Source organism: Anser anser, assembly GCF_964211835.1.
Source record: "Anser anser genome assembly, chromosome: 2".
In the NCBI taxonomy this organism is placed as follows: Eukaryota; Metazoa; Chordata; class Aves; order Anseriformes; family Anatidae; genus Anser; species Anser anser.
This window is the reverse complement of record NC_139721.1, coordinates 127,741,413-127,764,379: the sequence shown is the minus strand read 5'-3', so window position 1 is coordinate 127,764,379 and position 22,967 is coordinate 127,741,413. Positions and strand designations below refer to the sequence as shown.

Sequence of the window (22,967 nt, the reverse complement as noted above, 5' to 3'; positions counted from 1 at the left end):
AACTTTTACAACTGCAGCAGGCTCAAATTTGTCAATACAGCTGGTCAGTTTAAATACTGCTTTCTAAACCAGGTTTCCAAAAGGAGCTAGTGATTTTAGTGTCCCCCATTTAGGATCTCCAGCCCGAGCTGCATGGAAAAGTCCAAGCACTCTGGCAGCCAGACGGGGCAACCAAAACTTCTTTCGTTTCCACAGCCTTTCATTTTGACTTGCTAAGCCACTTCAGAGGCAAGGAGCGCTTCGGACATTTAGCACGCTCAGGGCTCTATTAGCTGCTATGGCTGCGGGATGTTGATCTGTGTCCAAACCCCCTTGGAGATGAAGCCATCTATCCGTAGACCCTCACTCAGCAGGAGCAATATTTACTTTTTATTCCTTACTCAATGCACACAGCATTATGTATTATACGAGTAGCACGAGCAGTAGATAAATCTAGGTTCTGCTTTTGACACACGATGGTGTTGCTAATAAAAGAAAAACACTTCAGACAACTTTTGTATAAATCATGGTTAGTTTAGTAGAAGATTAAACAATACTTTGGTCCCTCAGGATATTCATGAACAGATGAAACATTAACCACTGGCTCTTAAATGTTTTATAAATCTGCAGTACGCTCCTGCAATGCAGAAATAAATAAAAAAAAATATGATTTATAAGGCAGCAGGCCATGGAGGGGCAGTTACCTTGGCAGAGACCGGGCTGTACGCTAGGTAGGGCTGGCACATTTCACTTACCAAAATCTGGCACGGTCTCGGATGAGACGCATTTGTGCAGTGAGGGATGTTTTGTACAGTAAGTGCGTGATTTATTTGCCTGTGTGGAGGAGCTGCCTCTCTGACCTTGCAGGAACCAGGCTGCAGACCAGCACTGGGCGCAGTGACAACCCAAGGCCATTCCCCATAGGCTGTTTATGCATAAGTGAAGTGGGGCATCCTTTTTATTACGGGTTATCTGGCCATCCCGGGATGGGGGCCGGTCACAGCCTGCCTCCAACACACAGCGCAGAATTTCTGCACGGGCCAGGAAAAGTCCAGGGGCTGGAAGACAACGTCCCTTGTGCAAGCAGGGAGAGGTGTAAGGCGGCCCCACGAGCAGCCCACGAGGGCATGGGGTCGGTCCCTTTCCACCCCCGTCACCCGCACCACTCAAGCAGCGCACGGGGCCGCCCTGCGCGCCCCCACGGCGACTTGCGCTGCGGGCCAGCTCTCACCTTTGCGCTTCCCACCCCAAAAAAGCCTCAGGCTGGGCACTGCCCGAGGTGGGATTTGCCCCCCCCGGCTGCCGGGGGGTGCGGGTGGGCGCTGCGCGGGCGCGCAGGGCGGCGGGCGGGCGGCAGGGGGCGCTGCGCGACCGCGCAACGCCTGGCGCAAACCCTGCGCCCGCCCCCGCCCTGCGCGGCTGCTCCGCGCCTGCCCGCCCGGCGTTACCCCTTTGTTGACAGCCGTAATTAGGGGTGAATAATTACCGCGTGTCCCCGGCCGTGCCCGGGTCCAGCTCTGCGCATCCAGAGCTTTAGAGGCGTGCACGCAGGGAGGCGTGCGTGCAGCTCGCTCTGGAGGCGTCGTATTCCTGTTGCCGCTCCTTTTCCCCGAATTAAAAGTAAAAGCCGCTCTTGTGAAAGTCCGCCTGTCAGCTGCCCCGCCTGACCCAGCTGTGCGTGAACGTGCCGAGAAAAACGCATGGGCCCGAGCCAGCGACTTCAGCGATGCCTGGGCCAAATGGTATCTGGGCAAAGCCAAAAGGAGAAATGCAAACTGAACATGCGTTTTCCAAAACCACTCCCAGACTGATACAGTGGGACTTTCAGAGTTAACTTAAAAGGCTGAGGTCTGAGCCTTAGGAACACAGACCATGTGCCGTAATTGCACAGAGCCTTTCTATTTTAGCCAGGAACACGAGCAAAAAATAAATAAAAATGAAGAACTGCTTTTAAAAAAGCAATTTTTTGTGTGTGCATTCCTTAACTTGCCATGGTCTTCCTCAGATGCCTCTTTCGGACTTTGGGAAATCAGGGCAATCGAGCTCATCACATGATGTCACACTTTTACATTGTTTAAGTCTGGCCAGTTATAAACTGAGAGTAATTTAAAATTAATTTAAAATTAACCATCATGCCCTGGCTGTCTATTTCTGCTCCATACCCTATGCTATTGATCTGCATGCTTCTGAAAATGAGAGTTAAATAACTTTATTCCTGCACTGCTGGCTGATGGATAACATAAGGATACAGCTAGCGTGTTTTGTTTCCACAATGCAGTATTGTTCAGGAACATAATAATGTAGTGATACCGTCAGGTTAGAGCACTAGCAGCTTATTATCTCATCAGGCAATCATCTCAAGTTTGGCCCGGAATATTTGTGAGCTGTTGTTTTTTTCACAAAGGCACAAATTAATTTGAAACCCGAATCATTCCAGGGCATGGAGCAAAGCCTGCTCATAGCTATGGGCAGGCAAGCAGCGACAGGCAGGCAGCGATGCTATGCCAGGTTTACTCTAATATAAAGTGAAGCTTTGGCTTCGTAAAGAAACCTTTTAAAATGACGTATTTTCTGTGTGCTGTGCAGCCATCACAGACCTAGTTGTTGCACTGGTAATGCGACAGCTAAAGAAAAGTAGCTCATTCTGTATTTCAGGGCTTACCACTATCAGCAGATGCTGAGGGAGGAGCCCAGAAGCTCAAATCAGAGCCCAGGAAACACTTTTTGCCTTACCTTTAATCTAAAAATGCAATTCTTATTCTGATACAGAAAGAAATGCTTGTGCAATGACGTATGTTCACATAAATAGGTTTTCAGGCTAGCACACCAAGGAACTGGCACCTTAACTGAGTTGCAGTCTCTCATTCCTCTCCGGCTGCCCCAGCAGTCCCTTTTCTTCACGGATCCAGCCTGCAGGACCAGGGAGTGATGCCCAAAAGCTGTTTTACACCCTGGTCAGTGTCAGGGCTGCCCACCCTGATGGGCAGAAGGGACGCGCTTCCTGCTCTCCGGGATTTCTTGCAGCCAGAGCCCGTTTCCCTGCCTGCAAGGTGAGTGTTTGAGGCCAGCCTTTCTCCTGTTGAAGCTGAGAAATCTGCGCAGTGACCCTGAGAAATGCAAAATAAACAGAAAAATACGACCGTCGTTTGGTTTTGTGCTGATAAATCCCTCAAGCCAAGACTGGAACCGCCCCAGCCGCAGGACGTGCCACTGAAGCACAGCAAGCCGAGCGCTAACCCTGCATCACTTGGCACTGGGCTTAGCGAGGCTTTGCTCCTGCCCATCACTGAAGTAATGAATGGGGAATGGCTGCGTGGTGGCAGCGAGGCCAGGATCTGTCAGAGCTCCCTGCCCGCCTGCCCGACAGCCCAGAGAGCAGCCCATCGAGAAACTTAACAAATAAGCCTTGGGAGCTCTCACCCCTCACCTCCTGCCAAACGTGGGGCTTGGCACACTTCAGGCACAGCGCAGGCGTGTTTTTATGATGCCTCAGCCTTGAGAGTGCAGCCAAACTCTCCCTGCTCGTGTGTGCCTGTTCAGAGCATCTCCATCACCTCTGGCTGCTGTCAGGCCTGTTCACACGTGGGAAATCACCATCAACAGGTCTCTTCTCTCCTACACCTTTCCTTTCCCAAGGAGCCAGAGATCTGGTATGTTTGTGGCCAGGGAGGGGCACAACATGCTGGCTCCTGGGGACTGGCATTGTTCACCCTAGTTGTGTTACATGTAATTCAGAAACGTGAGGACAGAGCCCAGAAGCATCTGAATGCCCTTTGCTTGTGAAAAAATACAACTAAGCCTCGGGTGACTGTGATGAGCATAGATGTCCCGCTCTGTTAAACTCTTCCTTTTACTCCATTCCTTGCAAAACCATTTCATACGGACCCACTGCACGGTTACCCTGCACTATTGCCCCTTGGGGCACCATTTGAGGCATTTTGTACAAGGAGGGCAGCACCCTAACAGATGATTCCCACCTCCACAGATAGGAAAGGCTTCTCTGTCACAGGCTGGGAGGGAACATTAAGCCTAGTTCAGTGACCTCCCAGATTTCCTCCTGCTGTGAGAGCAGTGTTAAGAAAATCTGTTCTGGACCTTCATGAATTTATTTCCCAGTAGAGTCCTGACAGTATCTGTAATAATCAAGAATAATCTGTCCCTGCAACCATATCATCACTTTCCTGCACCTACTAATGTGAAACCACCACACCACATCTGCTGGGACTGTCCAGGTACTCTATTTTATTTTATTTTATTTTATTTTATTTTATTTTATTTTATTTTATTTTATTTTATTTTATTTTATTTTATTTTATTTTATTTTATTTTATTTTATTTTATTTTATTTTATTATATATTTTATTTTATTTTACTTTATTTTACTTTATTTTATTTTATTTTTATTTTATTTTATTTTACTTTATTTTACTTTATTTTTATGTATGTGTGTGTAGGCTGCTGGTCTACTAGGGACTACATCAAAACCAGCCAATTCTTTTCACAGAGATAGCTAAAGAGCCTGATGATCAAGCAGTGATGCGCCCAATCCCCATGTGCTTCCATCCTTGTCAGTTTCCACTACTGTATTCTGAAACATACACCATGATTGGTATCTTTTCACTCAAAAATAACATTTTAGCTATAGGAAGAGGGCCCACAAGGTGGCTCAGGTGGAAAAGAAATGCAGAGGGTTTTGATCCCTGGCTAGTACGTATAGGACAGTGTGACAAGAAAGCACTGCTCTGGAACAGCTGCCTGAGACTGTCCGAAAAGACCTGCTGATTTGACTCCAGCTAACGATGGCAAGGTGCAGAACACCAAATCACTGCCCAGTGGGCTCAGGGGACCCTGTCTCACAGCTGCTCCAGAGACCAAGGGCTGAGAGACAACAGCCTGTACACGTGATGAAAAGTCACAGAATCACAGAATGGTTTGGGTTGGAAGGGACCTTAAAGACCATCTAATTCCAACCCCCTGCCATGGGCAGGGACACCTCCCACCACACCAGGTTGCCCAAAGCCCCATCCAGCCTGGCCTGGAACACCTCCAGGGATGGGGCATCCACAGCTTCTCTGGGCAACCTGTGTCAGTGCCTCACCACCTTCAGAGTAAAGAATTTCTTCCGAATATCCAATCTAAATCTACCCTATATTAGTTTAAAACCATTACTCCTTGTCCTATCACTACACTCCCTGACAAAGAGTCCCTCCCCAGCTTGTGTACTCCCAAAGTGTACTCCTTGCGATCCATATCCAGGCACATCTGAGGGCCCTGCCCTTCTGACTCGTCCACAAGTACCTTCTCCAAAGAGCAAATGTAAGGCTTGGGTAAGACTCTGAAGAGCAGACATCCTTCAGCACTTTCTTCTGAGTCAGTCAAGGAAGTTTCTGTTAAGCCAAATCCCTTCCGAAGCCTGTAAAGTCATTTGTTTTATATCTTGCAGCTTATAATGTAAGATTATCCACAGGGTATTTTTTTTGCTCTCTGAGTGGATAATAGGACATTTAACAGTTGAATGATGAGTGGAGAACCGTATGTAAGCCTGGATAATTCAGTATTTCTAAGTATTCATTTATTCCTCCTTGTATTATCTGAATATTCACACAAAACACAAGCAAAATAAACCTACACAAAACCCCCAATCAAGCGAGCAGATATGTCACAATTTCTTGTCATAATAGTCCGAGCTAGTTTCTGTGAAGATGGTTTTCCATTTGCACATGTGAAATTCAGGAAGTGACAGTGCAAGTAGTACAAAAGTTATTTCTATATCAACTCCATTGCAGTTTTCAAGGAGTAACAAATAACCAAATCAACGTACACGATACTAGGGATAGATGGCTGGGTTTGAATTGCCTGACCAGGGCAGCTTAGAAGAGCAGCAGTTACCTGATATTTTTGCTTTGTGTTTCCATAAAAGAGTTGCCCAGCAGATTGCTATCCTCTTTGCTAAAAATGTGAGTTGGAAGGTAACCAGAGGGGTGGTTTGGTAGCGTGAGGCTGGTTCTTAGCTAGCAAAGACGGACACTTTTTCTCACTTTTTTCCTGGCTGTCTTCCTATAGTTACCAGCAACAAATTTCTTCTGAAGCAGAATAACAATTCTTGCTGAAGTGGAATAAAAATTTCTCAAATCTGCTGAAAAGAGAATCACAACCCATAAAGTCTCAAAGTTTGGAGAATAATTTCCAGTGCTGTGTTTTGGAAATAGAAGCTTTTTTAGGACACCGGTTTTGCTAAAAGGAAGCAAACACCCGGACCTGTTGTGCTCGCCCTACTCGACACTTACCACTGAAAAAGCCAACAACAAAACCAGTCAGTTTTTTCAAATCTGAAGAGAAAACACTGGCAAGGGTGCCTCGGTGGGATGCACCACCTCCACAGGTTTGTGTTCTCACTCACCTGCTCCCAAGGTGAGTGGTCTCAGGGGATCAGCAGGCCGTAACCTGGCAGGACGCCTGGTGACAGCCCTTCGACACCAGGCCTTCGTCCTCTGCTGGCCCTCTGCCTGCTGCTGCGACAGCCTCAGGCCTGCTGAGCTCCGGGGCGCCTCAGCCTGATGCTCTCCTCCAAGTCGTCGTCCCCAGCAGAAAACAAAATTATTCTGCTTTGTGCTGGTGAGTCCTATGCCTAATGTGTTAGATAAGATTAACTCATTTTGCCTAACTCGTTGTAGGCAGTATTTCCATAACAACATGAGATACTGAGGATGGCAGGATCTAGTGAATGACCACAGTAAGGGTGATTTTTAGAAATTTTCCACAGATTAGAGAAATGAATTAAATTGGACTTATCTCATAAAAACAAGCTCCTATTCGATACATACGACAGCAAGGCCCTCCATATGCAGACAGTAACTGTATTCAGCCACAGAAGGCATGATGGAAGCCTCCTACCTTGATGGCCACGGAGTTCACACGAAGGGAATTTTTTGGGGAAAATAAAATTTTGCAGAATGTGCATATGTTCTAACTGAAATGACCCAGACTAATTATGGGCACCCGTGACGTGCAGTGGCAGACCTTGTGCAGACCCTGTGCAGACCAACTGCAGTGCTGATGCTGAGGTCCGCAGGTGGGGGATGGACACCTACCACACCAGCACATCAGTGCGATGGTTGCTGCTGCTCATCTGAGGAGACATCAGGGTGGTGGCACTGCTGTGCCAAAAGCCAAGTGAAAACTGGACTTTCTGCAGATAATCTCAGGAAAGCAGCAGCAGATCAAAAGGGTGGTAGGGAAGGAGCACCAGGGAACTTTCTTCCCAGAAAATACAGCAGTGAGAGGTTTACACCCATTGATCATAGCTATTTTTTTGTGTGTTTGTGCGTGTTAGAAGTGTGAAAAGAAACTCGCCTCATCCTACATAGGAGGAAGGTCCCCGCTGGTGAAAGGAAGCCAGCAACACCCCCAAGAAACCAGTAAGAGCTGCAGTGATAACCCTCCAGATCTGAACATCTCTGCACACATAAACTTTACGAACAGCTAAATGCAGACCTACAGAGTTCACTCGGGACACTACAGGTGCAGTCAGTAAAGACTTTTTCAGTGCCTGCCTTGGATGATGAACCATTTCCACAAAGAGGGAGCTTTCCCAAATTCCCACATTCACCAAGAAGGACTGCTAATGAGAAAGACTGATATGAAATGCTGTGAGGACAAAATGGCATTAAAACAATCCCCACACAAGACATAAGCGCATCCCGTGCAGCAGGGAACCCTCTCCTCATCAGTCTGCACCAAGCCCATGTGCCAGGCCAGGCCACAGACACAAAGAGAAGACAAACTGCACTGGGTGGGAGGTGCTCAGTTCAGACCTTCTTCGGTTACAGATTTTGTTGCAGCTGAGGATCTAGCCCTCTGCATGTAGACGGGGCAGGTTCAGTCTGAAAATATACACAAAGCTTCCAGGACACGATTAAAAATTGTAAGTGCCTCAGCTAGGGTATAAGCAATTTAAATCATTCATCACATCTCTTGAATATAACCATCATTTTCAGTTAACTGACAACTGACTGAAGTCTCAGGAAATTTGGGGCATATTTGCTTCATGCTTCATAGAATCTGGTATTTCTTAATTTTTTGCGTAGTTTAAGATACAGTTTTTCTCATGTTGTCATGCAAGGTTTGTTCAGCCCATAGATTTAAGGCGTGTTTTTTGCTCAGAAAGGTATGTTCTGAGCTCAGAGGTGAGTGCTGGGGAGTTTGGTCTGATGGGCGCCTTCCTGGAACATGAGCAAAGAGTTTGTGTAGAGCCTCTTGCCAGCTTGGGACATGAGAAATGATGGATCGTTGTCCTAAATCAGCATGCATGACAGCAACCACGTATATATTGTATGAATAGGATGATGGATTGTAGCATTTACAGAATGCAAAAGTTTGCTTTAATATTTTTTCTCTAAAATTGAGAGTGAGCAGTAAAACGGGCATAACTGAAAGGACTGCATTAGCTTTATTTATGAAGAGTATTAAGATCTTAAATACGAAGTGTTGTAGGTAATACAGACATGAATAAGTGGTTTTAGCTAAGAAACTGTAAGGAAAAGAAAGGAGTATAGTTAATGTTTCTTCTGGGAAATTCTTCCTTTTTATTAAGTATCACCATTTATTAATCGTATCTAGGCAATTCCTAGCTTAATGGTACATTCAAAGTAGATTATTTGAAATTTAATTTGGAATTCATTCAAATGCAGCTGACTTACACCATAGAAAAGTCCTCACTCTTTGGAGGTCTCATCTGTAGATTAAATGCTTTCCTCTGTGTAGGAAAACCTATAGCCTACATATGTGAGAATGCAGTTAAAATACTGGCACTGCAAAAGGATTTCTCAGATACATTTTTTTTTCCATATTTCTAGAGTTTCTTTGGAAAATATGCTGTCTGACCTCCTGAGGGAGCAAAGCATCTTCTCCACAAATTAGGCTGGAAAGCTTAGGAGGAGAGCAGCCATTTGCTTCAGCCTTGTGCTGTGTGGGTTGCTAATTTGAGTTTCTGTAAAATGGAACCAGCTTCAAGGACCTCAAACGATTCCCATCAAGCGCTGACATTTCCAGATAAGGGGAACATTAGCTCCTACGTTGTCTTTCTCTGCAGCTTCGGGAGGCTGATTCTTAGCCCTCTGCTTTACAGTATTGCTGTATTTACTCTAACTTTTGTTTTTAATGTCAAGTGGCTAGAATTGCTGAGAGGATTTCTACTCTGTGTAGGGAAGAAAATGCTTTTTTATGTGACACAAACAGCCCAGCAGAACAAATGAGTAAGTGTAATTTTTATAGGCCTGGAGGTGAGGAATAGAGAGCATTACGAGGGTAATTTCATGGGACAAAGTCCCCTCGGGTATTTGAAACTCTCAAGAGGCATTTGAAAGAAGGAAATTAATTCAAGAACATCTTGCCAGCCAGGTTATTGATATAGGAGTGGATGTCGCCAAGAGCTGTGTGGGAGGGAGAAGCCTGGTGTTGCTGGCAGCTGTGGGATGTAGGCATGGCCAGGAGCTGGCACCCAGCGTCCTCGTTTGCTGCTGGCTCCTGATGAATAATTGCAGCTTTTTAAGGTGCTTCTGTTCAGAAGGTCAGGTCTGGTCCCTGTCTCAGTGATGCTCCAGCCCAGCTGGACCTTGGCATGCTGCTGCCTGGTCCATGCACCCGGTTCCCAGCCCATGGGGTCAGTGGGGATGCACAATAGTGCCCAAACCAGAAATTTCACATTTTTCATCATGGCTGGCTGAAGGATTTTGGTCATGTTGGACAAGCACTGGTGGAGAGACTCAGTGTGAGGGCTTTTGAAGGGCCCCATCCTCACGCTGTTGCCAGAGAGGTCTGCTGGTGGTCATCCAGAAAGTCCCCCCACACTGCTGGTGGTCACACCTGCTGGTAAGTTCCCTCGCCACCGCAACAGAAGTGGTCCCAAAGCATCCTATCAAGCACCTTCTCTCAATTAACGCAAGGAGAAATGTCATTTCATCGCTTGTGTAACAAGCTTAATAATGTTTAATGACCACTTCATACTGTTGTTGGTTGCTGACCACAAAATAAAGCCAGGCCGATTGGGATTCGTGGTTTTAATAACACGGATAACTGCACTGGAAGACAGCCACTTTATTTACTATCACTGAATTCTTTACTATTGCTGTTATCAGTACTGCTGATGATATTTCTACAGCAGCACTAGGAAGCCTCAGTTATTCACCAGCAAGCTGGGCGCTACGCAAGCTCGTGTCCAAAAAGTGACCATCGCCACAGGCAGTTTGTCACCCATGGGAAACATGCATGACTACAGTGCTGCTTAGTCACCTTCTGGATGGTTTTTTCATGAGTTTGCTATTATTATCATCATTATTATTATTGCTCCAGCCCCTCATCGGGGACATTTATTGTATTTTCTGGTTTGATTATGGAAATACATCGGCCACCGTTTGCTGTTGCTTTTCCCATGCTCCTGTTGGGATACTACAAACACTAAAGCTGACAAGCTCTGTATTTAAAGGTGAAGGAACATTTATTTCAGAATAGAAAGCAGTGTTCTTTCTCTTTTTTTCTTTTTTTTTGGCAGCCTTCAAACGTGAATGAAGCCTTCTATGAAAGAATTGAAATGATGGGGTTGTGGTTTTATTTTTAAACCTAGAAATTCAAGCACAGATTTCTATCCAGCTCATATTTTCATGTTTTAAGGCATTAAGTACTCCCTCTCCCACTCCACCAAAAAAAATGAAAGATTTTTTTTTTTAAAAAAGGCAAGGAGCTCTGTAAGTACGAGCACACACCGTGGCAGCAAAACTTTCCTAATGAATCGTCCCATTTTCAAGTGACCTCATCTATGATTTGTGTCCTCTGTGCGACTCCTCCATTAAGAAACTTCTGTGATTGCACAGTTCAAATTCACACAGGGAGTCTAAGGGGTTTTTTTTTGTTCTTCTTTTGCAGAGCAATGGTCAATGGTTAGTAATGACCTAAGTAGTGCTTCAGAGCCCATTTGGAGTTTAGCATTTCCTTGAAGACAGACAAGCTTGAGTCTTCTCAAAATAGCTTATCAGTAAGACTCTTCTTGGCAGAGTTTCACTGATTTAAACCCAAGAATAAGGAATTAAGCAAATGTGTGGGGGTATGGGTTTGAGTAACAAAAGGCTTGCAATACACTGCAGATACCTTCTTGTTTAAAATTTGCTGAGCTGAAAAGAAAAAGTGGGTTTTGGTTTTGTTCTCCCATTAAATGATTTTGAGAAGCAATATTACGAAAATTATGAAAAGCATTAGTGATAACCATCTCTGGCACATCGAGGAATGTATTCATCAGGGACACTATGAAACAGAAACCCATAAACCGATAGGATTATTGGTGCAGATGTTGCCCATGGCCATGCTCAGGATTGTCTTGTTACTGCAGCTATTCAGCAGCAAGCCTTCCCAACCCGCCTTTTAAAATCGCTGGTGCCAAACTGCTGCAGGCCAAAAAAAGTCATTTTGCATTTGGCTGCTACCTGTTACCATTCTTTCCCTTCCCAGCTAGTGCACGCTTAACCCCTGTGGTGTCTGCTCCATTTCTTTCCTTTGGTGCTCACATTTAAAGCTTCTGCATTGCTGAACGGGGACCACGAGCGCTGAAAAGCAAAAACTTTAACACTTTTAAAGAGGCTACAACAGAGCAGCGGAATCAATCACCATTGGGAAGGTTTGGGCACCAGTCCCTCAGCAAAGCAAGAGGAGCAGCCCTTTAAAAGGGAGGCCCCTTGCTGGAATGGCTCTGGCACTCCCGAGAAGAGCAGGAGTAAAACCTCTGACAAGTTCGATCAGGAGAAGGCTGGATGAGCTGAACTGCGGGCCCACATGGAAGCGTACACTCATGCACGGACCCCAGTGCACAATGGGCCATCCGTGCTGTCAGCACAAGGCTTGGACACGGACCAGGCATAGAAACTAGCTTGTGTTTCGGCTTGAGCAAGAAGTTATTTGTTCATTTTAAGTCAATATAAACCATCTCCAGCCCTCCTCAGGCTTGTCACTCCCTAAGTGACTTTTCTCACTCTTCAGCTATTCGTCTGTAATGCAGCGGGGGCCGTCGTTATACTGGCTTTGGAAGAAATCCCAACGCATACAAAGACGCCTCCACTTGAAGTGTTGAGGGCAAGCCATGCGCTACCAGCGCATCCTGACACTAGCCACTGCGCTTGCCTCCCGACAGACCTGCTCTAGAGCTACAGCCCACCTCACTGCCCATGCTGTGCCCCAAAAATAAGGTAGCTTGTCACAGAACAGTTAGATCTGTAAGGTAAGTCCGGATTTTGCTCCACAGCATTTAGGTTAGATGCTCCAGAGAGTAGATTTGCAACACTCGATCCCTCTTCCATTTATATTCAACCTGCATCTCTGACATTTGTCAATTGAAAGTATTTTCCAGTTCATTTGGGGAAGCACGAAGAAGGAGTTACACTGAGCTTCTGATAATGTTGGTTCATAATAGGCATGAAACTTCTCATACCTGTGGATGAAAGCCAAAGCTGCTTTCTGTTTGAATATATCTGCGCTTTGTTCCGGTTACCACCTAAGCCACCAGACTCCCATTTACATGGGTTTGTCACAAAGAACCGCACAGCGCCCCAGCACCACTGCCTGGGATGACTTTTGTGCTTCCAACCCTCACATGGCTCTCTGTTAACAAGTGCCTTCAGCTCCTCCAGCTCCACATTAGGACGGGGAACCCACAAGTATCTGGCATCCGCAGTTCTGCTTGCAAACCAGTGAATCAAACAGACAAAATCTGAGCAGTCTTTTTTACCTTATAACCAGCAGAAACTTCCAAAGCTTCTCAGAGCTTTACTCATCTCCTGTTTCCCCCAGATCTATCATTTCGGATATCCAGCTGGCAGTGGCATAGCCCTTATCCTGAGGAGAGCTCCAGGACTGGACCAAACGGACATACCAATTCTCTCTCCAAACCCAGTCGCGTTGGATGCATCCCAGCCTGAGTGCATCTCCCAGCTCTGGTGCTTTGAGCAGTGGAAAATAATCAGCTGTGTCTTTCTCCACAGCACATCCTTTGTGTGTTTATTCTTATATTTAACTTTTATTCCCTATACGATTAAAATGTTTATACACTTTTTTTAAAAGGCCTCCACTGACTAGACAGTAAATCTACTCATACAGTGGTTTTTCCTGCTTCTGAAGCAGTTCACAATAACAAACCTACTTTCTCCCCAACTCTTTTACTTTTTCTAGGTAGCATGAGTCATGAAAGTTTCCCAAGTGCCTGCAAAAACATTCCTTAATTCTTCCCCAGTTGTTTTTGTCCTTTGTCTTCCAGGGAATGCGCCGCCCTGGACAAGGTGGATCTCTGGCTGCAAAGGCTGATGGCTCACGAGGAATTCCCCACGCTGGTGGCACTGCCATCCTCTGCCCAGTGCCACACACAGGCATCCCTCCCTTGCCCCTGCATGCGAATGCCTCTTTGTGGCAGGCACTTCAGTAAACTCTTACTTCAAAAAAAAGATTATATATGGTGTCTGAAGTGAATTAGTTTTTGATTATGTGAAATCCACGTTCAAAAGAGCCCTTCTGTAGACCACACACTTGAAAAGCAACATAAACATCAAAATCTAAAGCCATACTTATGTATACACATGTCTGTTTACATGCATATATTTAGATAATCATATATCATTTAAACTTCTTCCTGCCCCCAAAAAAACAGTTCATGAAGTAGAATAAATAGCGTCAGTTTGAGAACGTATGACCCAACAGCAATTCCTCTCACAAGTGCTTTTTATTCTTAACACGGGGAAATATTTCAGTCTGGGGACTCCAAAACCCAGTTTGTAGACAGAAGTAACTTGGTTGACTGGGTTTCTTTTCACATTGGGTAACTTTGAGCACAACAAAGTGACAAGGATTTGCTGGAAGCTTTACCTAGCAAGCAGCACCTCTGCTGCTTGGCTGGTCAGTGGTGACTGTCACCAGCACTTCATGCACTAGAAGTGCTTTTAATATGGTTACACAATGCTTACAATTTTAACGTTATTCTAACAATAAACTGCTGGTTTAGCTCAATTTAAACAGATTTCAATGAACTGAGAGCAGGATTAGTACAGGCCCACAACGCAAGCCTGTTGTGCTTTCAGCCCAGGCAATCAGCCCATGCAATGCTCAAAGAGGCATCCCAGTGCTAAGAGCTGAAAGCCTGGGCTCTAAGCTACACCGACCAAGTCCTCACTTCATTTACATGCAACTGCTAAGATTTGCCTTCACTGCGTCTTCCCGTTTGTATGCTTGATCCCAATTATGACTAAATTTAACACCAAAATTTAAACAATATGTTTCAGACAAGTGAACCATATTGAGAAAGAATGTAATCCAGAACTGGATGCTTAACTTCAAGCCAGGAACACACAATTTCAATAATAAAATCTTTTAAAGACAGGATTTAATTTTCATTGTATTTATATTCTTGCTGCCTAATCAAACCCATATGGAAGGCGCTGCACTGAATGAAACTACAAAATTACTATTTCAACAGACCAGCCTGTTCTCAAACCTATGACTGATGCTCAGCTGAACAGGTTGTTTTAAAACATTCTGGCACACACCCTTTGCAAAAGCGGTGCCCTGGAGCACCCAGGCCTGCTTTCACTTTTCCTCTCAGCGTGATCGCCAGCGGCTGCCGCGCAGCTCGACCACCACACTGTGCCTCCTGCTTTCCAGCTCTGCCAGGGGCTGGCAGCGCAGCCACTGAGAAGTCAAAGTTGTCATCATCCATGTATTTCCTCGAGCAGTCACTTACAGTGCTTTTGTCTAAAACTTGTACCCCTTGCAGCTCACGAGCCTTCCTGCCTTGCTTAGCGCTTTGTTACTCAGATTGATTTTATTTAGCGGGCAAGGGTTAAGAACAGCTCTGCTTTCTTGGCAGTGCTCTGTACAGTCTCCTCTTTCTCTCTAACGAAGATAGTTAATTATAGTTTGTTTTCCAACAACAACTGTTTGAGTACTGTGGGTCCTCACTGGTTTAGCTTAGTTAATCGTATTTGAAAGAATGAATTTCTACGGTATCATGAAAAGCCATGAGAATCCAGGATTTGGAGCCCACTTACTTTCAAATTAATGCACACCAAAAATTAAAAGCAATGGGTTATGCAAGTATTTTATGCATGTTATATCTCAGGTACTTATTAAAGCGTCTCAAGAGGCAAGGGCTCCTTTTGCACAGTGCAATTACAGGCAGAGCTCCTGGATTAGTTTGGTCAACGTGCAGTCTGTCAGTTTAAGTTTAACATCTCAGGAAGCACTTACCAAATCGTGATCACATGGACGTCAAAGTTCAGAACTGAACCGAAATCTTGCTCCTCCAGCACCTCCCACAGCCTCTTCCACCCACCACCCTCTGCCTCCTCTCTCCCCAGCTGTATCCTCGCTCCCTTTCCTGCTTTCTTCTCCCAGCCCCTCAAGCCGTACCTGCAGGAGAGCACAGTTGTGTTACAACCCCAGCAGCTGCAGAGCAAAAATTCTCCAGCAGATTTGCACTTTAGAGCAAGGGCTGCAAGAGATCACTTTTAACAGCCAGTTAGCCTGAAGTGCACCCTTCCTCCACGGCTTGCTCTGCACAATCAGCTCCTTGCCTTAACGGCTCTGTGGGGGATACAGAGATGCAACTCCCTGGAGACTAAACACAAGTGACCTTGAGAAGCAAGCAGCACGGCCACACAGATGCCCATTATTGCCTGTATTGCCTGAAGCACTTACCAGACACTACTTGGAGAAGGGAAACCACCACCAGCCCTTCAACTGCAGGAAATCCTTACCTCCTCAACGCTTCTGTCCTGGCAAAGCCCCTTCCCCGTGCTGTGAAAGCCTTTGCAAAAGAAGTCTCTGCAGTTCAGTGATCCTTCTCAGAGGCCCAGCTACAATTGAAGAGCAAAACCCGCTGCTTATAACAGATTAAGTCTCCCAGGAAAGTGGAAATCCCTCTTCATTAAACAGATATTTAATCCCATACTTTACTACTTAGGAAAGTTAAAGCAAGCATGTACCTTCTAATGGGATTCAACTCTTCTTGCACACTCAGGCTAGCTAACACTCTTTAGTCAAAACTCATCGCTATGTGCTTTACCTTACATTTATTCAGGGTAACATTTTCCTTCTGTAACCCTTCTTCCCACACCTTACCTTATAAAAAACACGATGGCTCGTGTCACCATAAGCAGCAATGGAAGCAGCTGTGGGCTAAAAGGCAGCAGGAGTGGTAAAATCATTTCGAGTATAAAGTTAGGAAAAAAAATGAAGTATGAGAGCTGATTGCTCTGTTGACTTACATTTCCCTCCACAGAGACCATCCTTTCTGTGCCACATCCAGGGTACGAGCACCTGAAGGAACTTGCAGTCAGTTGTGATTTTGGGATGTGCTAATGGGAGCTGGAGTCAGCATGGCAAGTGATAGCACTCACTTGGACAGCTTTAGTGACTAAGACTGCTGTCAAGACAGTAGCTCAGGAAGCGTTGTGGTAGCGTTTCCATTACTTCTACTAAGGCCTTTGATGCTGCCGTAGCCATATGTGAGGTCACACAGAGCTGTCCCAAGTCCCACTGTAAGCTGCTCCGAGTATTTCACCACACAAAATGAAACTGCTTTCCGGACAGAACCTAAAGCCAGCATCCATACCCATGCACATGTTCCACTGTTGGTGGTGTCAGCTCACAGCCATGTGTCACAGCAGAGAGGAGCAGCACAAAGGCAACAGTGTGAGGCTTGCTGGTCTCAAATCACTGGGCTGTGGGAACAAGCAGGGCCTGTTTCACCTGACCACTCTTTTTGCCAGTGTTCCTTTGCCACATTCCCAGTGCACAGGCACACTTTCCAACCCTCTCCAATTCAAATCTATCCGTTTATTTGTGAAATACCTCGTTTCCTAAAGCTGCTATTACTCTGGAGTTCTCACATTACCACAAGTATTAATAGAGTACTCTGCTGCCTTCCTCAAGCAGATCACGGTACTAGCTGCCCCGCACTCCAACTCATGATCACGCAGAGTATTAATTGCCTCCATCTGTATTTAGACACCTCCTAAGCCACCCAGCTACTAAAATGCAGAGCACTGAACAGCTTCTGTTTGCCTTAGTAGACTACTCACACAACTCAAACACACCACTGCTCACAAGTTTGAATCTCTTGTACTGCCAGCGATGTTCCCACAACTACAATTCCTGCAAGCTCCTACAAAACACAATACGGATTTTAATGCGTGAGCAGCTCAACACTCAGCAGTGAAACTTACTTTTATAAAAAGCAGAAGTGCAGAACTTTACTACAGCTGAAGAACATTCACAGCAACTCTGCAAGAGACCAAGCGTTGTTGCAAGGATGTAGTTTTCAAAAAATAAAGAGGTAAGAGCCATCAGATTAAAAACTGGGTTAAAAAAAAATTGCACTGGCTTTTTGTGCAATGGTCCTAACAGTCCAACCAAACTAAAACTGAAGTGGCAATCATTCATCAATCGTCTAAAGCTTCTGATTCATAAAGCACAGGACTTTGTATGCTCAGTTCAGCAAGTTATGCAGGTATTTATGCAAGTAATTACTTTTGTGTTGGCTATATGAAGCCAGGTTTCAGCTCCCTCAGTCTGCAGTTAATTGCAATGAGGTTTCAACGAAACACCTCTAGTATCTTAAATATAGGTTCAGCTGCACTGAGCTATTTTCACTTCTATTAGCTCCAGTAATTCAAAAAAACAAAACCTGGTCACAGGAAAGGTTATTTCTAGATTACAGAAAGCACGATTAATATGTAGTTGAGTTTCTAGCCTGTTTCATAAAGCAAGAAAATAGCCTTATTTGAATGGCATTCACCAAGGTTTAGCAAATTCCACTTCCCTCCTGAAATAAAACAGAAAATAACCTTGGGCTTGCATAGCAGTTCCAGTTTGCACTTCTAAGAACCCACCTACTCCTAAGCTCAGTGCCCTGTTTTCTGCCAGGAGCAGTTTGGCCTCCTCCAGCTCCAACCGGGATGCAAGCCTGTCACTGCACAGCACCAGTTAGGTACCTCTAAACTGCTGCAGCTCCACTTCCCATTCCAAAATGCTTCTCCCATCCTGTTCTCCCAAGATTTAGAGAAAGGGTCATCACTATCATGGAAAGCCAAACGAATGAAACTCCACAACCCACTGAAGTACAGCCACAGCTGCACAACCTGCTCTGGGTGAGCTTCCTCAGCACTTCAGTTTGCCTGGACCCAGAAAAGTTTCTTGAATATAGCTGCCTCAAGAGCAGATAGATATAAAAACTTCCAGAGTCACTTACTGGTTTTGGGGTCAGCTCACCACTTCAATACTTCATTTGTATTTCATTGGACCCTATGGTCTATTTATAAATTGTTTATCATACAGTTGCTTGAAGTCAGCAAGTTTACTTCTGTTTTACTAAAAACAGTGCATCTTAGTTCTACGAAAGCACATGTGCAACACTTGCCTTTTCCATCAATTTCTACAGCATTTTTAAGTTACAGTTAGGTTACAAGTGTTTTACAAGTTTAGGTTACAAGCGTTAGATTTTTGCTTAAAACTTCACCAGCTCAAAGTCAGATTTCCAGAAGGTAAAACAAGAATACTCCTCAACTGTATCATGTCCAGTAGCATCCCAAGACTAACTGCCCACAGGCAGTGCACCTTGCCTTCAGTCTGCATTCCCCTGTGCTCTTCAATCTCCTCCTGTCACACAACGAACAGAAACGGTGGCTGTTTAGCACGTATGCTGCCTCATCATCACACCCAATAGTATTTTGGTAAATCTCAAAATACAAATACATTGGTAAATCTCAGGATTTTAAGGAGATTCTGACCTTGAAGAGAAAACTGGACGAGACATTTCAGAAGTATAAAAGCTGTATTTTCAATTCAGCATTTAAACTGCAGCACCTATATACAGAGTTGAAACATGGACACACAGCTGGATCAATACATACAGGCAATCTGGGTCATACCGGATGCATTCAGCCTCAACTTTCAATGTATTTGATGGCAAACGCCTTTGCTATTCTCCAGCTTGCAGAAAAATAAGTATAATTTCCTATTTGAAGGAGCAGTCAAAGAAGACTTGCACTGTTTTAGAAATTTGTGTAATTTACTCAGCATGTTCATTTGTCGCTCCTCCAATTAGGAGAGGGACATAATTAAATAGACACTTCAGAGTTTCAAAAAGGACCAAAAAATAAGGCAGCAGTTTAGAGTATGTTTCCAGTGATGTGTTACCTAGCAGAAAAGCCGAAGATGCCAAGAAGTCATTGGAAAATAAGTCGTATCAATGCAGCTATACAAATTGACATTCAGACTTTATTTTAAATAGCATCACCGTGTTTGTTTCCAGTTCCCACATCATCTTGATCAGACGCTACTCTTAAAGGTTAGTCAAAACTCACCTCCCACTCACGAACCCAGTTACGGCCGCATGCCTCATGACCTTTCACAAGCCTCACACAAGAGCTGGCATACAAAATCCATGCGTGCCACACGGCACACGGCTTTTGGTGCACGTTTCTGAATGGCCAATGCATTTCAGTGCAAGAACAAAGCACAAGATCTGAAGCGTGGAGCTCTTCTTCTAGCCCTACCTTAGAGTCACGTGATGGCCCATATCAAAGCAGAAGTGCCACCAAAAGGTCACTATTCCAGTATGACTTGTAGGACAGGAGGCACCGCATGTCACAGGCATGTGGCAAGGACAAGCGAAGGACCACCAGAAGGCCAAGCTTTACTCACCTCACCTTTGCAGGTACTCAGCTTGACCACCATGGAAATAAAGCAGGCAGAAAACTGGCTCCGGCTGAAACATGAGAAAGCGGATGAACTCTTCCTTCCCACCACAGCTGGATTCAAGTTTGCTATCTGCTGCCACATCCAGACCAGTGAAAAAGACTTCAGTAGCTGTCTCCCTTATTCCAGGCTGAAGTTATACTGAACTAAGCTAAAATCAAACACGTTACGCTCACCCTGAATGAGCAAGCATATGCTCATTTCTGTGGGTTCTCATAAGAAACTAGAGTTTTAACCACCAAATCTGAGTATCTAAGAGACCTATTTAAGATCCACTGCCCTCAAAAAGGCTATTCAGTAGTCCAAAGATCGGTAGCTGTAATTTGCATTACGTATCCTATTAGGCAGCAGCCACCCCTAAATTAAATATAGTGGGACTGCAGCCCCAACAATGCAAGGTGTTTCCCTATAACCGCACTGATTAAACAGACACCAGACTTCGAAGTCCTTTTTAGCAGACGTCACACTGCACAACGTAAAGTGGCAGGCAATTGGCCAAAAATGGTTAGCAAAAAGGATTCCTTAGACCTCCAGTATCCAAATATAGCCCTGGCTGGTCACATGGGCTGCCATACAGTAAGTGCTCCTCACTTTACCTACCCTCTGATTAAGCAGTTTGAGCTAAAAAGCATGTACTTAGAATAGCATTTCAGCTTCCAGCCCAGCTCTATGAAGTGTATAATCTTGCTGTACCTTCCACGTTCAGACTGGCAGGAAGGAAAAGTTGGTTTAGGTTTCTCGTGAGCCCAAAGGGGATGATTAGCTACAGAAAACCAACTGAATATGAGACCCCTAATGTTTATGTATATACATATAGACAAGCACACACATATACGTGCATATATATATATATAAAAGCAATGCATCTCTAACATACCACAGAACACAGTGCAAAAGAATACAGAACGTGCTGTAAAAGCCTCACTCACTAACAAACTCCGTAGTGCATACTGATTTTTTAATATTAAAAAAATTGCCATACCTTACTCCACCTAACCTTTAGCAACTCCTGCCTTCATATTATGCTCAGTATGTTGAGAGCCAATTGGTTGACTATGTCCTCACAAGAGCTCCATGGCTGTTTACACATCAAGAGGCTGTGCAAAGTTTCTGAAGAGAGATGGGCCTCCATTGTGCTGCTGCCAGACTCCAACTTAAACCGAAGTGGGAAAAAGTTGATTCTGGCCCGTCCCTTCTCAGCCCTCAAAGCCCCTGTCCACGTTGATTATAATGCAGGCATCAAATAAGTTTATAAAACTTTGCAACTGTACTAATAATTACCAGTTTCACTCGCCCTTCCAAAGCACCCCCTCCCAAACAGTGAGGATCAAGTATCACGGTACTGACTTACAGCAAATCGCATGGTTTTTGAAGAGGTTCAGAGGTTGAATTTAGGTAGTAGCTATTACTTGACCCATGTTGGGGTTTTTAGGGTTCCTAAAGAGGAAAAAAAAAGCTCAGTGCCACCAAGCAAAGCCACAACGTTCACATAGCAAACTGAAATATATTCAAGTTACAATAGGGCATTATGTCACAGCTTTTTGCTAAGAGCACAAAGTCTTTCCTCCAGCTCCAGCGCTCGGTTAAGCTATTACTGTTACACTCTCACAACAAAGCACACTGAGGAGCGGCGTGCAGCACGTTAACATACCCACCGTGCCACGTTCAGTTTCACATTAATGCCGACGCTAAGCCGGCCTGCCCGCACTCCGACCACCTCCAGACACCCAGATGTTGCGCTATTTTTATCCCCAAGCAAAACCCAACAAAACTTCAGAGCGGGAGGCCACCGGGTTGTAACAGCAAAGCCTTTATTCCAAGCCTGCAGCGGGGAGGTTTCGGTGCCGGGCAGGCTCGCTGCGCTCCGCTCCCACCTCGCTTGGCCGCTCCGCCGGGCCTGCCAAGGCAGCTCGCCGTGACGTGTCCACCTGAGGCAGCCTGGCTCCGCCGCAGCAGCCCCCGGAGACAAAGTTCTGTAGTGCACTGACTGCTATCGTAACCAGAGTCGGAGTGTCACAGAACTTTGCTTCAGGAGGCCAGACCCACCTCGGGCTCCCCGGGAGGCTTCCCCTGCTGGAAAAGGGCGAGAAGAGGAGCACGGTTAGAAAACGAGGCGGGGAGACAACGACGGGAAAGCGCCGCCCGCGGCGGAAACCCGGCGGCAACAGCTGGGGTCGGCCCCGAGCCCCCTCACGGCCCCGAGCCCCCTCACGGCCCCGAGCCCCCCTCACGGCCCCGAGCCCCCCTCACGGCCCCGAGCCCCCCTCACGGCCCCGAGCCCCCCTCACGGCCCCGAGCCCCCCTCACGGCCCCGAGCCCCCCTCACGGCCCCGAGCCCCCCTCACCCTCCTCCTCCTCCTCCTCCTCCTCCTCTTCCTCCTCCTCCGCCACCGTTACCGCAGCCCTTCCCTCAGCCCCGCCGCCGAGCGCAACAGGTCCGCCCCCCTCAGCGCAGCTCAGCCCGGTCCATCCCGGTCGGGCCCGTCCCGGCCCGTCCCGTCCCGTGCGGGTGCCCGCGCCCCGCGCCGCCCCGCGCCGCCCCGCTCCATCTTGACTTTTGCCGACGTGGAAATTTTGGGTTCGGGGACGAGCCGCGCTCTTATTGGCCAGCGCCGGGCGGGGTCGGAGGTCACGGCTGCTGTCGCCGCTCCGCGCCAAGCCGCCCGGCGAAGGCGGGGCCGCCCCGCCTCCCTCCGCGCCCCCCTCCCCTCCCCGCCGGGCGGGGCCGCGCCGTTAGTGGCGGGAGGGGGGCGCGGAGGGAGGGTCCGTGCGCGCTCCCCGCGCGTGCCCGCGGCTCCGTCAGGGGGATGGGGGCGGTGGGGGGCGGTGTGCCCCGCTGGCACCGTGGGGACGGGGGCGGAACTCGGCGAAAGTTGGAGCAGGGGAGCAGCGGGAGACCGCCGGGGGGGGCTCCGGGTCTTGCCCGAAGCCGGCGGGATTTGGGAAATTTGGTCCTGCCTCACCCTGAGCTATGCCAGATGTGAAAAGTCCTGCTTCACCCTGCCCTAACCCAAAATGTGGAAAGTCCTGCTTCATCCTGCCCTAATCCCAAAATGTGAAAAATCCTCCTTCACCCTGCCCTAACCCAAAATATGAAAAGTCCTGCTTCACCCTGCCCTAAACCCAAAATGTGAAGTCTTCCTTCACCCTGCCGTAACCCAAAATATGAAAAGTCTTGCTTCACCCTGCCCTAAACCCGAAAT

At 46.5% G+C, this 22,967-nt stretch overlaps 1 long non-coding RNA gene across 1 annotated transcript; it reads right to left on the bottom strand.

Annotated features, from left to right (window-relative positions):
• Positions 1 to 1,428: 1,428 nt before the first annotated feature.
• Positions 1,429 to 21,992, bottom strand: LOC310894425. Its single transcript, XR_014579894.1, has 3 exons — positions 15,415 to 21,992; positions 2,821 to 3,086; positions 1,429 to 1,725 (listed from the first exon to the last, which is right to left on the bottom strand). It is a non-coding gene; the product is annotated as an uncharacterized lncRNA (long non-coding RNA).
• Positions 21,993 to 22,967: the final 975 nt, after the last annotated feature.